At 37.9% G+C, this 15,624-nt stretch overlaps 1 non-coding gene across 1 annotated transcript; it reads right to left on the minus strand.

Annotated features, from left to right (window-relative positions):
- Positions 1-546: 546 nt before the first annotated feature.
- Positions 547-652, minus strand: LOC132268008 (small nucleolar RNA R71). The gene has a single exon (XR_009469161.1). It is a non-coding gene; the product is annotated as a small nucleolar RNA R71 (small nucleolar RNA).
- Between the last annotated feature and the right edge of the window lie 14,972 nt (positions 653-15,624).

Below are 15,624 nucleotides of genomic sequence, written 5' to 3' on the forward strand. Positions count from 1 at the left end.
ACCAAACTAGGTCAAAACCTTTAGTGCATAATCTTGAAATAGAGAGAACATTAAGTTAATTAAGAAAGATTAAAAAACATTTGAATAATATTGATAGTTCCTCTGATAACATGGCTGAGCAACATAATGCACCAGGTAATAATGGTAATGGTAATGGTGAACGATTTCCACATGTTCCTCCACAACAACCACAATTAAGGGATCATTTCATTCCTACCACATATACTTCCCCTTCGTGCTTTATTTTTCAGGATGCTGATGCAACCCATTTTGAGATCAAGCCTGCTATGATCCAAATGCTTCCTACCATCCATGGGTATGCAACAGAGGATCCTTATAAGCACTTAGATGTATTTTTGGAATTGTGTTCAACTACCAAGTTGACCACTCTATCCAATGATTCATTCAGAATGCGTTTTTTCCAGTTCTCTCTCAAAAATAAAGCAAGAACTTGGTTACAGTCCCTTCCAACAAATTCCATATCTTCATGGAACATGTTGCAACAGGAGTTCTTAAAGAAATATTACACTATGGGTAAAACCACACAAATGAGAAGAGAAATCATGGCATTTTCCCAAATCCCGGGAGAATAGCTTCATGATACATGGGAGAGATATAATGATCTTCTAAGAAAGTGTCCACACCATGATATTGCTCAATGGCACTTAATACAGATCTTCTATGATTGTCTTACAGACTCGTATAGAAACATGGTTGATGCTTCTAGCAATGGAGCTTTTCTGCATAAAAGTCCGGCTGATGCTTGTGAACTATTTGAGTTCCTAAGTGAAAACTCAGTGCAACATGCTTCTTCCTCTAGGTCTAGGTCTTCACCTGGAATGCATAAGGTTGAAAAAATTTATGAGGTAGATAAATCTAGTGAGTTAGCCGCTCAAGTAGAAGCCTTGAACCGTAGGTTCGATCAAATCTTATCATCTGGCTTTACTCTTGTTGCTAATCCGCAAACTGCCTTACCAAAGGAAGTTTGTTCCATCTGTGTTAGTTCTAACCATTTTGTTGATGCTTACCTTATGCTGGGACAATCAACTGAGATCCCACAGGAGCAAGTGAATGCTGCATTCTCTAGGCCAGTTTATAATCCTTATTCTTCTACATATAATCCTGGCTGGAGAGATCGTCCCAATCTGTCATGGCGTATTCAAAATCAAGGGAATACTGTTTCCTAATCTCAGGAGCAGTATCAAAATTGATCCAATCCAATGCCACAAAATAATTCTTTCAACCAATCTGGTATTTACCATGCACCCCAATTTAGGAATCAATTTACTCAAGCTCCTAATCTTCACCTCCTCTTAGAAATTCTGCTTTTTAGGAACAAGTACTCAATGCTCTTGGTAAAATTAAAGCCAACACCCAACTTCTTAATTCTCATTCTCAAGCTATAGCAAAGCTAGAGGCACAAGTTGGGTAAATAGCAACTACTCTACCTCGAAGGGAGGATGGAAAGCTGCTAAGTCAGCTAATAGTCAACCCGAAAGGGCAGACTTATATGATTGATGGAACCAATTCCTCAGGTATTCATCATGAGCAAGTTCAGGCTATTACTACATTGATGAGTGGTAGAGTGGTTGATAAACAAGTTAAGAAAGGACAGGAGGAAAAAGAAAGGCTTAGGATTCCCATTATTCCTATCATCCAAAATCCACATCCCAAGGATGTTTCCTCAAGTGCTATTCCATAATCCACAAAAAGAGTTGAAGATGGAGCCACTTCTTCATCTGTTCCTAACCCTGAGATAGCTTATGAGCCAAAAGCGCCTTATCCTGAACGTCTCAAGGAACCCTCCCACTTTGGTAAACAAGAAGAGAAAATTCAAGATATGATGGAAGTCTTTAAATAGGTCAACATCAATCTTCCTCTGTTAGATGCTATAAAGTAGATTCTAGCCTATTCCAAATTTCTAACGGACTTGTGCACTCTAAAGAAAAAATCCAAAAGCCAAGTGCCTAAGAAAGTTTGTCTCACTGAGCATGTCAGTGCTATTCTTAAGTATAACACTCCTCTAAAGGTTAAAGATCCTGGAGCTCCAACAATTTCTTGCACCATTGGAAACAATGTAATAAAGCGAGCACTTCTTGACCTTGGAGCAAGTGTTAATCTTATTCCTTACTCTGTGTATGGGAAGTTGGGTTTGGGACAATTAAAACCTACGTCCGTTGTTCTACAGCTTGCTAACCGTTCTGTCAGACAACTACGAGGTATTGTTGAAGATGTACTCATAAAAGTGGACAAGTTCTATTTTGCGATCGATTTTCTAGTTCTTGATACAGAACCAGCCTATGATTCCAAAAAGTGTATTCTAGTTATTCTTGGGCAAACTTTTCTAGCCACAGCAAATGCTTGCATTAATTGTAGGACTGGAGCTATGGATTTATCTTTTAGAAACATGAAAGTCAAGCTAAACATCTTCAATGCTATTCATTATCCCCACGATTATAGTGAATGCTTCTTCCTTGATGTTATTGATGTGTTGGTTGAGGAATCACTCCTAACTATTTTATCCAAGGATCCTTTAGAAGCTTGTCTGAATCACTTCAATTATGAAGATTTTGATATTGATTCTTCAATAGCGGAACTGATTCTTTGCTAGATTCCACTCCTATCACAGATTTTCGTCCATGGAAATCTAAGTTAGAACCAATTCCACCACTTTCTAGTACTCTGCTTATTCCTTCTTTAGAGTCTCCACCTAAACTTGAGCTTAAGCCACTACCGGAAAAGCTCAAGTATGCTTTCCTGGGTTTAAATGACACCCTCCCGGTGATCATTGCTTCCAATCTTACAAGTTCCCAAGAAAATAGTCTCTTAAAAGTTCTTAAACAAAATAAAGAGGCTATTGGGTGGAGTGTGACTGATTTGAAAGGAATTAGTCCCACAATTTGCATGCATCAGATTCATTTGGAGAAGGATTCTTGAACATCTCGGGAACTCCAACAAAGATTGAATCCTAATATGAATGAGGTAGTTTTGATGGAAGTTGTGAAGTTGCTAGATACGCGAATAATCTACCCCATCTCAGATAGCAAGTGGGTGAGTCTTACTCAAGTAGTACCTAAAAAGACAGGTATTATAGCAGTTGAGAATTCCGAGGGTGAATTAGTTCCATAACACAACACCACTGGATGGCGTGTGTGTATTGATTACCGGAAACTCAACTCCACTACTAGAAACAATCATTTTCCACTTCCATTCATTGATCAGATTCTAGAGCAATTTGCTGGCTAGAGCTATTATTGCTTTTTAGATGGTTATTTCGGCCATAATTAGGTGGCCATTGATCCTAAGGATCAAGAGAAAACTACCTTCACTTATCCATTCAGTACGTTTGCAAATAGAAGGATGCCTTTTGGATTATGTAATGCTCCAGCAACATTCCAGAGGTGTATGATGTCCATCTTTTCGGAAATGGTTGAAAAGTTTCTCGAGGTCTTTATGGATGACTTCTCTATTTTCGGGTACACATTCGAAAACTGTCTTCAAAATCTTTCCTTAGTGCTTCAGCGTTGTAGGGAAACGAATCTTACTCTTGTTTGAGAGAAGAGCCATTTTATGGTTCAAGAGGGTATTATTTTAGGACATATCATTTCCAAGAGAGGTATTGAAGTTAATAAAGTTAAAGTAGATCTGATCTCCAAATTGCCTCCCCTTACCTCTGTAAGGGGAGTGCGATCATTTCTTGGGCACGCCGGGTTCTATCAACGCTTCATTAAAGATTTCAACAAAATTTCCCGTCCTTTGTGTATTCTACTTACAAAGGATGCTCCTTTTGTCTTTGATGAATCATGCCTTGAAGCTTTCCAAAAGCTTCGTTCTCTTTTTTCGTCAGCTCCTATCACAAATCCTCCTGATTGGGCTCTTCCATTTGAGATTATGTGTGATGCATCTGATTATGCTATGGGTGTTGTCTTAGGACAATGAGTGAATAAACTTCCTCATGTTATCTACTATGCTAGCAAAACTCTTTCAGATGCATAGTTAAATTACACCACTACTGAAAAAGAGTTGCTTGTAGTTGTCTTTGCTTTGGATAAATTCAGATTATATTTATTAGGTTCCAAAGTCGTAGTCTATTCTGATCATTCTGCTTTGAAACATCTTCTTTCAAAAAAGGAAACCAAACCTTATTTGATTCGATGGATCCTCTTGCTTCAAGAGTTTGATTACAAAATCCGGGATAAGAAAGGGTCAAAGAATGTTGTAGCTGACCATCTCTATAGAATTCTAATTGAGGATACCTCAAATTCACTTCCAGTTTGTGATTCCTTCCCAGATGAACAATTGTTTGAGGTTTCTCATAAGGCTTTGCCTTGGTTTGCTGATATTGTGAATTACCTCGCAATAGGCAAAATTCCTTTGTCTTGGTCAAAGCAGGAAAATGATCGATTCTTCTCCCAAATTAGGATGTATTATTGGGAAGACCCTCAGCTATCTAAATATTGTGCTGATCAAATAATTCGTAGATGTGTTCCTGAGAGTGAGTTTCATAGTATTCTGACCTTCTGTCACAGTTTGGTATGTAGAGGTCATTTCAGTGCAAAGAAAACTGTAGCTAAAATTCTTTAGCGCGGTTTCTTTTGGCCTTCACTTTTTCAGGATGCATATTTATTCTGTAGATCATGCCTTAGATGTCAGTAGTTAGGATTAATTTCTAGAAGAAATATGATGCCCTTAACTCCAATCTTAATTATTGAGGTTTCTGATGTTTGGGGTATTGATTTCATGGGTCCTTTTGTTCTGTCCAATTAAAATGAGTATATTCTTATAGCTGTTGACTATGTGTCTAAATGGGTTGAAGCACTATCTACTAAAACCGCCGATCACGCAGTTGTGGTTGAGTTCATTCAAATGAACATTTTTAGTCGGTTTGGTATGCCACAAGCTATCATCAGTGATGGAGGTTCTCATTTCTGTAATAGGTATTTCTGTATCTTAATACAAAGATACTCTGTCACCCATAAAGTTGTTTTTGCCTATCATCCCCAAACAAGTGGCCAAGTAGAAATATCCAATCATGAAATTAAGAGAATTCTTGAGAAAGCGGTTAAGCCAGATCGTAAAGATTGGTCTTATAGACTGAACGATCCTTTGTGGGCTTACCGAACTGCGTATAAGACTCCGATTGGTATGTCACCTTACCATCTTATCTATGGTAAAGGGTATCATCTTCCTGTAGAGTTCGAACATAGAGCTTTCTGGGCAATTAAAAAGCTTAACTTTGATATGACATCTGTTGGTTCTAACAGGAAGCTTCAATTAACTGAGCTTGAAGAATTTCGTAATGACGCTTATGAGAGTGCTAAGGTTTACAAAGCAAAGACTAAGACATTTCATGACAAGCATATCTTGTGTAAGACTTTTGAGCCTGGGATGAAGGTTTAGTTGTTTAATACATGACTGAAACTTTTTCCTGGAAAGTTAAAGTCACTTTGGGAAGGTCCATACATGGTTATTTCTGTTAGACCTTATGGTGCAATAGAAATATAAGATTGCAAGACTGGACAACTGTCCAAGGTTAATGGATAGAGACTTAAACCCTACATAGAGGGTAGTGTGTAGAGAGGCACAGTTGAGGCAGTGGAACTTCATGATCCTATTTACTTGGAATAGAGAGGTTAAGTTTTTGTCGAGCTATCGACGTTAAACTTAGCATTTGTATGTTGTATCGTAGTTTATTTTAATTGCTATTTCATTATTTTTAATTTTTAATGTATTTCTTTATTTTTCTAGATTTTAGGTTAGTTAGGTTTGAATAAAATAGAAAAAGAAAATAAAAAATAAAAAAAATCCAAAAATTCAAAAATTTGTCTCCATGCTCGAGCATCATTAGCTCCATGCTCGAGCATCAGCAGTAAAATGCTCAAGCATCCATACCTAAACCTCAAGCCTTCATCATCATAAGATCTAGGTTTTTCAGAGGCCATGCTCAAGCATCCCAATTGATGCTCGAGCCTCTGTATGGTAAAATAAAAGAAACCCTCGATCCACAAACTCAAACCCTCATTTCTTTGCCCATTTGTGCCTCCTCTTCATTCTAGATCTCTCCAAGCTCGTCAAATTCCTGTTTCACATTGTTTTAGGGTATCAATCTTTGCCAAAAAGGTATGAATTTCTTCCTTCCTTTTAGTTTTATATAGATATATATATGTATATATTATTTATATATACACCCTAATTTCATCTCTAATTAATGCTCAAACCTAATCAAAACTTTTCTTGTGAATTTATACACTTCAATCTAATGTTAAAATCTATAATCCTAACTTACAGAAATTCCAAATCTCAAGTGGATTTGAAGAACATGGGTGAGGAAGATTTAGGGTATTTAAGGAGAAGTTTATCGACTTTTGGGGTTCTTAAGTGATTAAAGAGAAGGGTTGGGATCGATTTGGAGTAGTTGGGATCAGTTTTGGAAGATTTGGGAGAGGATTTGCTTCGGTTGGAAACCCAGAAGCTCGAGCCTCCAGATTGAGGCTCGAGTAATTGCTTGTAGGAGGCTCGAGCATCAGAATCTTGAAGCTCGAGCATTAGCTAGTCCAAGGCTTGAGCATCAGTACCTCAAGCTCGAGCATTGGAGCACAGAATTAGGGGTTTAGCTTGGATATTTTTATTAGATTATAGAGATGCTGCGATGGCCGAGGTAGAGAGTTATTAGGACGCCGGCTATGGCATTAGATGATTCATGGTGGTATAGCAAGATCTGTGATGAGACAGATTTTGTTATCGATGATTTTTAGAGGCACCGCGATACTTTTTGGGCAGTGGAGGCCCTGCAAGCTTGCCAGCTCTCTGGGTTCTTGAGGCATCCAGCACAGATTTTCTACCCCAGGATGGTGTGAGCTTTCTATCGCTCCTTGCGATTCCATGCAGGAGACGAGGAGGAGGATGAGGAGGACCACTTCACAGCCACTGTTGAGGGTATAGAGCTGACAGTGAGCTGTGACACTATTGCTCAGGCTATGGATTGCCATTACAGGTGCCCAGCCGCTCTTTAGGCTAGATTCCCACAGATTCCCCCGGGCATGACCTGAGAGGCGATGGCCCGTGCTTTGGGCCAAGGGCAGCATGCCTCCACCTTAGAGATGATCCAGAAGTCCCAGCTTTTGAGACATTTATGGTTTTTAGATATGGCCTTAGTGGCCAATGCTCGCCCTATCGGACACAAGATAGTGCAATGTGCTGAGATGGTGGATCGACCTATGCATTCCATGCTGGCTACTAGGTGTCTATTCTCCAGTTAGTTGTAGTACATCTCCGCCGGCTATATGAGGAGATGGGAGAGGTTTGATGCCCTTTGATTCATTATCTTCACTTTCCTAGGCTGGTCACACGCCTGATGGAGATTGCGGGGGTTCCAACACCCGCGAATGAGGCTGATGTTACTGTCTTCACCCAGTACCATTTCACGCAGTGGAACAACGTCTTCGGGCATATGCCCAAGGAGATGAAGCTGGAGTGGGGTATTAATGATGAGATCCGAGAGGATCGATGGCGTAGGGAAGCTGAGGCGGGGGGTATGCCATATGTGCTGCACTTTCTACCTTATCCACCCCCACCTACTATTCTTTCTATCGACCCTGCTGATGTGGTGATGGCAGCGGCGGATGAGGACGAGGTCGACGATGATGATAATAAGGCTACGGATGAGAAGATATATCTCTCCGATTCTAGGCCTCAGGTTAGGAGGAGACCCGCTCTTGCAGCCCAGCCTGAGTGTTCTTCTCAGGCTGAGATTAGAGATTTATAGGCCAGGGTGGCTGAGTTACAGGATGAAAAGACAGTGGTGAGGTAGATGCTAGCTACACAGCAGAGCATTTTTGAGGAGTTATTGTGCCGTACTCCGTCTGATCCTTCTACTTCTTCTGTTCCACCACCACTACCACCTATGGATTAGTTCTTAGGACTTTTCTGTATTTTTGTTGACTAGGGTATTCTTTTTGGCTGTACTTATTTTCTATATGATGTATAGCTGCCCTAAGTCTTTTTATTTCAAAGCATTGTACTGATTTTAGATATATATACATGCTTTTTTATTATAGTATCCTTATGTTGATATTTTCGCGCATTATGATATTACTCTATGCTTACTCCATCTGCTTGATACTCTGATGTGTGTTGAAGTTTATTGATTTTTCCCGATACTACAGATTAAGTTTGGGGGTGATTTGAATAAAAACAACCTTGGTTGGTTTTGAGGAATCGCTATGTTGAAGGAGGATAGGCTGAAAATTCATTTTTACTCACCTATGCATTATTTTATCCTATCTTTGCTGGTCTGCTTATTTGGTAATATCTTTTTATCTCTCTTTTTTTCTCACACATTGGGATAATGTGCATCATAAGTTTGGGGGTAAGGTATTGGAAAACTTTACACAAGGATATGGTTTACTATTTGATGATATAAGCATGTTTTTTAGTCTGTTGATGATTATAAACTTTGTTTGCAGTCTGAAGTTGGTTAGAAATGGTTTGTATGCTAAATTATTGTAAAAAGGAGTCCTTGAAATTTTTTGAAATCAGTTGGTAGCTTGTGGTTCACTCTGTTAGGACAATTATTGTTTAATGATACTGATCTCCGAGATGCTACACTTTGCACAATATTCACACTTGCATGAAGTCTGTGGGGTAGAAATTGAAAGTCTTGTTTTGTTTTGAATTAGACTAAAATGATCAGGTAAATTTGATAGTTTTGGTGACTGAGGCAGAAAATAGAAAAAAAAAATAACAAAAATTGGTATGTATTCAACAAAAAGAAAAACTATTCACCAATGTGAATGAAAAATAAAAATATATATATATATATATGAAAAAAGAAAAAAGAAAAGGAAAGAAAAGTAGAAAAGGATCAAGTTCAAGTTTGTACTTAGATTGCTTGAGTGCTTAAGTCATTAGGGGTGTGTTCTGACACCTAATGCCCTAAGATCGTCTGGTCTGGGAGTCATTGGCTGAAAGCTTGTTACATAAGGGGTTTAGGTTACCTAGATTACTTGAACAATTAAGTCCTTAGGGGTGTTTTAACACTTAATGCCATAAAATCATCTGGTCTGGGAGTCATTGGCTGAAAGTTCGCTATAAGGGTAATTTAGAAAGCTTAATAAACTTGGACATTGCACAAGTATCCTTTTGGAAAAAAATGCATACCAAAAAGAAAAAAAATAATAAAAATGCCTTGGAAGCTAGAATTTGAAGAGTCTGCTTGTGAATTGAGGAATGACAAGGAATAAATGCAAGTATGGATAGTAAGCCACATGATGAATTGCAGGATCACTTTCAAAAAGCATCTTTAAAGATTAAAATTGTTGAATAAATGATTGAACTGATATGTGAGTACTATGGTTGCTTAACTGAGATTGGAAGTTGAAAGTTCTTCTGATTAGATGATTAGTATACTTGTTGTATTTGACTGATGGATGAATTGCAGGGATGATATGATTTGAAAACAGACTTGAATAAGCTTACTGTGCATTAAAGGCACTGATGTGAGAAGCTTGTGGGTATCTTCACTGGAAACCTCATGAGCCTATAACTCGTCCACTAGGGGTAACCTAAGGGTTTAAAGGCTTGTTGTATAAGCTAAATGCAACCGTAATTCCCACGAAAGTGGCTTTTTGGTTCTGTATTGCTAAGGGACTAACAATATGTAAGTTTAGGGGTGTGATGAGCACTGAATATATGCATATTCGAGCCCCTAAGTACGTATATGTTAGGGCCTAAAGTGATACTTCTATCCATTATTAGAATAATTTATGTTTAATGTGTGTTTCAGGTACTTTCCCAGATAAATGACTAAAAATGGAATTTTATACTGATATCAAAGCTTACCGAGTCATTGTCGGTCATTCAGAGCAAGCCGAGAGTTGAATTGGTGAAGTTTGAAGCAATTGAAGCCTTAGAGCTCGAGCTAAAGTGTTGAGGTTCGAGCATTTCAACAAAGAAAATAAGAAAAGTCAACAAGGCTAAATGCTCGAGCATTAATACCTTGATGCTCGAGCCTTACTACAAAGATGCTCGAGCCTTAACCAAAGGTGCTCGAGCCTTAACCCTGAAGCTCGAGTAAGAGGCGTCGAAAATTAATGAGTTGATTTTGAATTGAAGGCTATGCTCCCAGGTCTCGTGCATCACTTCCATGGTCAAGCACTATCAACAGAAGATCGAGCATCATCCCTTGATGCTCGAGCAATGAGCCCCAAATGCTCGAGCATGGTACCTAGTGATCGAGCCCAAGAAGCTTGGATCGAGCAATGTTAGAAGGAAAAGACACTTCGGAAAATAGTTAAAGAAAATTAGCTAAGTGTTAATGTGATGATCGAGCACCATTCACTGATGCTAGAGCATCCACCCAGTATTGCTCGAGCATGAGTCCTAAAGCTCGAGCATCTGTTCCTGAAGCTCGAGCATTGCATAACATGTCAGATTAAAGGTTACAGGATTGCTATTTTTTCAGCTGTATCTCATCCCAGTTGGGCCAGAAGACCTAAAAGCCCACCAAATACATATTTTCTTCTATAAAAGAAGGTGTAAGCCTTGATAGAGGAGGTCCGAAATTCCAATCTCTTTTACGTATTATTCAGAAGGCTGAAGGTGTGGTGGCTTTTAGGGTTTCTATAACCTTGAAAGTGCAGATCCTGAGAAGAGAGGTGCTGTCCGTGATGATGGAGATGAACTCAACACATATGCTATCCAACCTTGTCATGAGTAGCTAATCCCTTTCTTAGGGCACTGATGTAACCCAACGTTATATTATGGTTTGATTGTTTTGACTCTGGGTTTATTTCCATACATTATGTTTTCTTGATTATATGACTAAGAGCACTTGAGACAACTCAAGTAGTTTTTCATGCTTTACTATAATATAAATTATTATTATCATGTCTTAGATATAATAATTTATATTCTATTCTTAACCTACCTTGTTGTACGGGATCTGGTAGAGCCCTGCCGAACACTCGGACAGAGGTCATATAATGGTGTTTTAATGAATTTTACAAACAAATGTTTTCATAATCTATGCTTAGGAAAGGTGGTTCATTCACACAGTAGTTATAGTAGGTAGAGTAGGTAGGTAAATAGTCCACACTAATCGCAGATAGGTTATAGTTAGCTAAATTTGTAAAACATATTTCTTTAAACTCTGAACTGAACGAATGTTATTGAGTTCAATTCATTTGAAAACAGAATTGGTTAAAATCCTAGAGTTGATTCAATTGACCATACTATAACGATTGTGGTGAAGTCAAAGCCCTAAGACTTTCCCTTTTTGGTCGTTTAATTTAGTTTAATTTGTTTTAGTAGATTATTTTATAGTTTAAGTTTGTTAAATCGTGACAACCAACAAACTTCCCAATTGAGTTAGGTGTAAACCATAGAACAAAGTTGAAAACTAAACTACAAATCTCTTCGCCCTGTGGGTTTGACATCCTCTTTGCGTAAAGTAATATCTTACATGATATCGTACGATTGCGAGAGACACATCAACAGAGTCATTGCCGGTCATTCAGAGCAAGCTGAGAGCTTAAATGGTGAACTTTAAAGAAATTCAAGCCTTAGAGCTCGAGCTTAAGTGTTGAGGCTTGAGCATCACAACAAAAAGAAGAAGAAAAGTCAACAAGGCCCAAAAGCTCGAGTATTGTACCTTAATGCTCAAGCCTTACTAAGGGGTGCTCGAGCCTTAACCAAGGGTGCTCAAGCCTTGACCCTCAAGCTTGAGAATGAGGTGTCAGAAATTAATGAGCTGATTTTAATTGAAGGCTATGCTCCCAGGTCTCGTGCCTCATCTCTATGATTGAGCAACATCTATTAGGGATCGAGCATCATCCACTGATGCTCAAGACTTGAGCCCCAATTGCTCGAGCATGGTACCTAGTCCTCGAGCCTATGAAGCTTCGATTGAGCAACGTTAAAAGAGTTCAACCCCAAAAATATTCTAAATGATAAAGAAAAAGACGCTTCGGAAAATAGTTGAAGAAAATTGGGTAAGTTTCAAAGTGAAGATCGAGCACCTTTTATTGAAGCTCGAGCATTATTCCTTATGCTCGAGTATGAACCCTTAAGCTTGAGCGTCGGTTCTTAAAGCTTGAGCTTTCCATGACATGTCAGATTAAAAGTTGCGGGATTACTCTCTTTACCAATCGTATCTCATCCCAGTTAGGCCAGAAGACCTAAAAGCCCACCAAATACTTATTTTCTTCTATAAAAGAAGGCTTAAGCCTTGATAGAAGAGGTCTAAAATTTCAATCTCTTTTGACGGTGTTATTCAAAAGGCTAAAGGTGTGGTGGCTTTTAGGGTTCCTACAACCCTAGAATTGAAGATCCTGAGAAGAGAAGTATCGTCCGTGACGATGGAGATGAACTCAACATAGATGATATCCAACTTAATACTATGGTTTGATTGTTTGACTCTGGGATTATTTTTAATATATGTTATTTTTTTATTATATGACTACGTGCACTTGAGACAACTCAAGTGGTTTTCATGCTTTAATAGCTTATAAACTGTTACTACCTTGTCTTAGATGTAATAGTCTATTTTCTATTCTTAACCTACCTTATTGGACGGTATCTGGCGGAGCCCTGCCGGCCATAAGACTAGAGGTCATATAATGTTATTCCAATGTATTTTGCAAAAGAACGTTTTCATAGTCTATGCTTAGGTAAGGTGGTTTGTTTGCAACATAGTGAAAGTAGTTAAAGTAGGTAAGCAGACAGTCCATGCTAACGGCAAATATGTTATAGTTGGCTAAATTTGTAAAATATCTTTCTTTAAAGCCCGAATTGAACGAATGTTATTGAGTTCAATTCATTTGGAAAATATCATTATTAAATTACCAGAGTTAGTATAATTAACTGTATTATGATGGTTGTGGTGAAGTCAAAGCCTTAAGATTCCTCTCTCTCTGATCACTCAATTGATTTACTTTACTTTTATTTAATATTAATGCTTTTGGAGACTAGAGACTTTATATATGGGAGGCACAATTTTCATATCTTAGCAAGGAAGAAAGGAGAGGAGGAGGCTAGAGACACAAGCTTGGAGTTTTTCCATCAACTAAGAAGAGGAGCAATCTCTACCATGGAGTTAGCCCTTGAGGGTTGGAGGACACCATCTATGAGCGGCTAGACATCCTCTTGGCACTAGAGTTAGCCCTAAGCATGCTTTCTACATCTTGATTTATGTATTTTTGAGGGGATTTATATTGTGATACATGTTTTAAAACTTTAGGTCATTGTACTATAGTGGTAAGTATCCCCGCCTGTCATGCGGGTGACCCGGGTTCGATACCCAGCAACGGCGCCAAAAACTTGGCGGTTTGTCACACACTGACCCAAAGTTTATGCACTAAAAGATAGTGGTGTAGAGCTATGATGAATGTGGCCAAGTATTACATTTAGAAATTGCCACTACTACCTTTCACTAAAAATATAGTTAGGGCAAGTAGGGATCGTCCCAAGGGATTGGTGGGTTGTACTAGATTGAGGAATCAAGATTAGGGTTAGTAAGTCGAGTGATCAAAAGATTGGTTGGTGGTTGAATTACACTAGATGTAATTTAAACTAAAGTAGGCAATTAAATGTAATGGAGAGAAAATAAGAGTGAAATCTTGGGGTTTAGAGATCATTACTAAGCATAACTTTTCTACACCCTTAATGAATGATTAATGAGGGGGAAAAACATGTATTGCAACAAAGTATGTGTTGTGTGTGGTTGTTTCAACAAGCATGGATGACAAATTAAGCATATATTGTCTAAGTAACATGGTGGATAGCACAACATATTAAATTAAGCCATTAATCCTTTCTTTAAGCTCACAACCAAACAAATCACAAGGTTAGAGATATATGTTACTTGCTTTCATAAGTATGGACCATCAAACAACAAGCATTGATTGTCCTCTCATTTAACATCTAAACTACAACTACACTATAATTAAGCTATTGACATGAAATTAAACTAATTAAACTAAGGGAGAGGTACAATCCATCAAGAAATTAGTATGAACCATCAAACAAAACACAAGAGCATTCCATTAAGCAATATGTCTTGATAATCTCTAGATCTATAACATTAATACACATAAGCATGCATCAACAACACAAGAAATAGAGACAAACACATGAACATCTATTCTAGCATACATACACATATGGATAGAATGAAATGATCAATTGGAAGCATTAAACCATATAAATCATTGAATAAACAAGATCTATATATATATAAGTGTCAAAACATGTATCACAATACAAATCCCCTCAAAAATACATAAATCAAGATGTAGAAAGCATGCTTAGGGCTAACTCTAGCCTCCTCCTCTTCTTTCTTCCTTACTAAGATATGAAAATTGTGCCTCCCAAGTATAAAGTCTCTAGTCTCCAAAAGTATTTCTTAAAAAGTGGCTCATATTCCTTATATAGGTAGGTCAAATATCACCCCAAATGAGCTGGGATTTGGATTTTCTCAGGATTTGGGAAGTTCAATCGATCGAACTTGTGGTAAGATCGATCGAACTTGGCTGAGATTTATCGAATTAAAGCTAGATCGATCCTCTAAAGCGGCACCTTTTTGGATAAAAACAAATCTGATATATTTTGAAGATATTTTTGGGAAAAGGACAAAAGTGGTTGGTAGGGTGGTACAGCTGGATAAGATCTAGCATGTGGATAAGGACAAGAAAGTTCGATCGATCAGAGAATCAAGTTGGATTGATCGAACTTTGAGATCTTTGAATAGCAACACACATGGCTCAGATCCATCTTGAAGTGCTGAGATCGATGAAAGTTTGATCAATCGAACTTTTCTTGAGATCGATCGAAGTTGCTGAAATTCCACCCTTTACCTCATTTTGCTCTACTTTGCTCATTTCTTTGATTCATCCCAGAATTGCTTCATTTCTGCTCTTATTTGGCTGAGTTAGCTTATTTTAGGGATAAATACCTAAAAATGGAAATAACATGAAATCAATACAAAGCGGGAAAATAAGATAGATGAAGGTTCTAGAATACCAAAACTTAAGGGGTTTAAATGCGCACTTTTCAGCACTCATCAATTAGCACTCTTTGATCTTGTCTTTATTTTATTTCATTTTGGTTACTTATTGTGTTTGTTCTTGATTGACTAGGAACATTGAGCATGGGAAGTGAAGCAAAAAGATTCTAAAATAAAGGAGCAAGCTAAGCAAAGCAAAAGCATAAAGAGCTAAAAATATTTAAAAAAAATTGCAAAGCAAGGCAAAGCAAAAATTGAAATATAATTTGAAGTTTCTTAAGGACCCTTTGTGAGCTTTTCTAACTCTTTCTCTAGCTAAATCGTTGACCTGCGTAGTGGCAAGTTTTAATTTCTTAGATAAATCATGAGCCCGCGTGGAGGCAATTTATTTTTCTTGCATATTGTTAAAAGCATGGGAGTATAGGATCAATGTATGTGGAGGATTGTTGTTGATTATTTTGTTGCGGAGGACAAGTGCTTTTTACATGCTTGTTGTTGACTTGTTGTTTGTTTTGATTGTGCATACATGGTCATAGATCATTGAATCCTACTCTTGTCCTACTTAATTTGAATCTTGAATCCATTGTTCGCAATCCTAGGGGAAGGGGTAATTCTAGTGACTC

The sequence above is a fragment of the Cornus florida genome, unplaced genomic scaffold (genome assembly GCF_030987335.1).
Source record: "Cornus florida cultivar Cherokee Brave unplaced genomic scaffold, ASM3098733v1 CherokeeBrave_3.0.0_Hap2_Chr07, whole genome shotgun sequence".
Lineage (NCBI taxonomy): Eukaryota > Viridiplantae > Streptophyta > Magnoliopsida > Cornales > Cornaceae > Cornus > Cornus florida.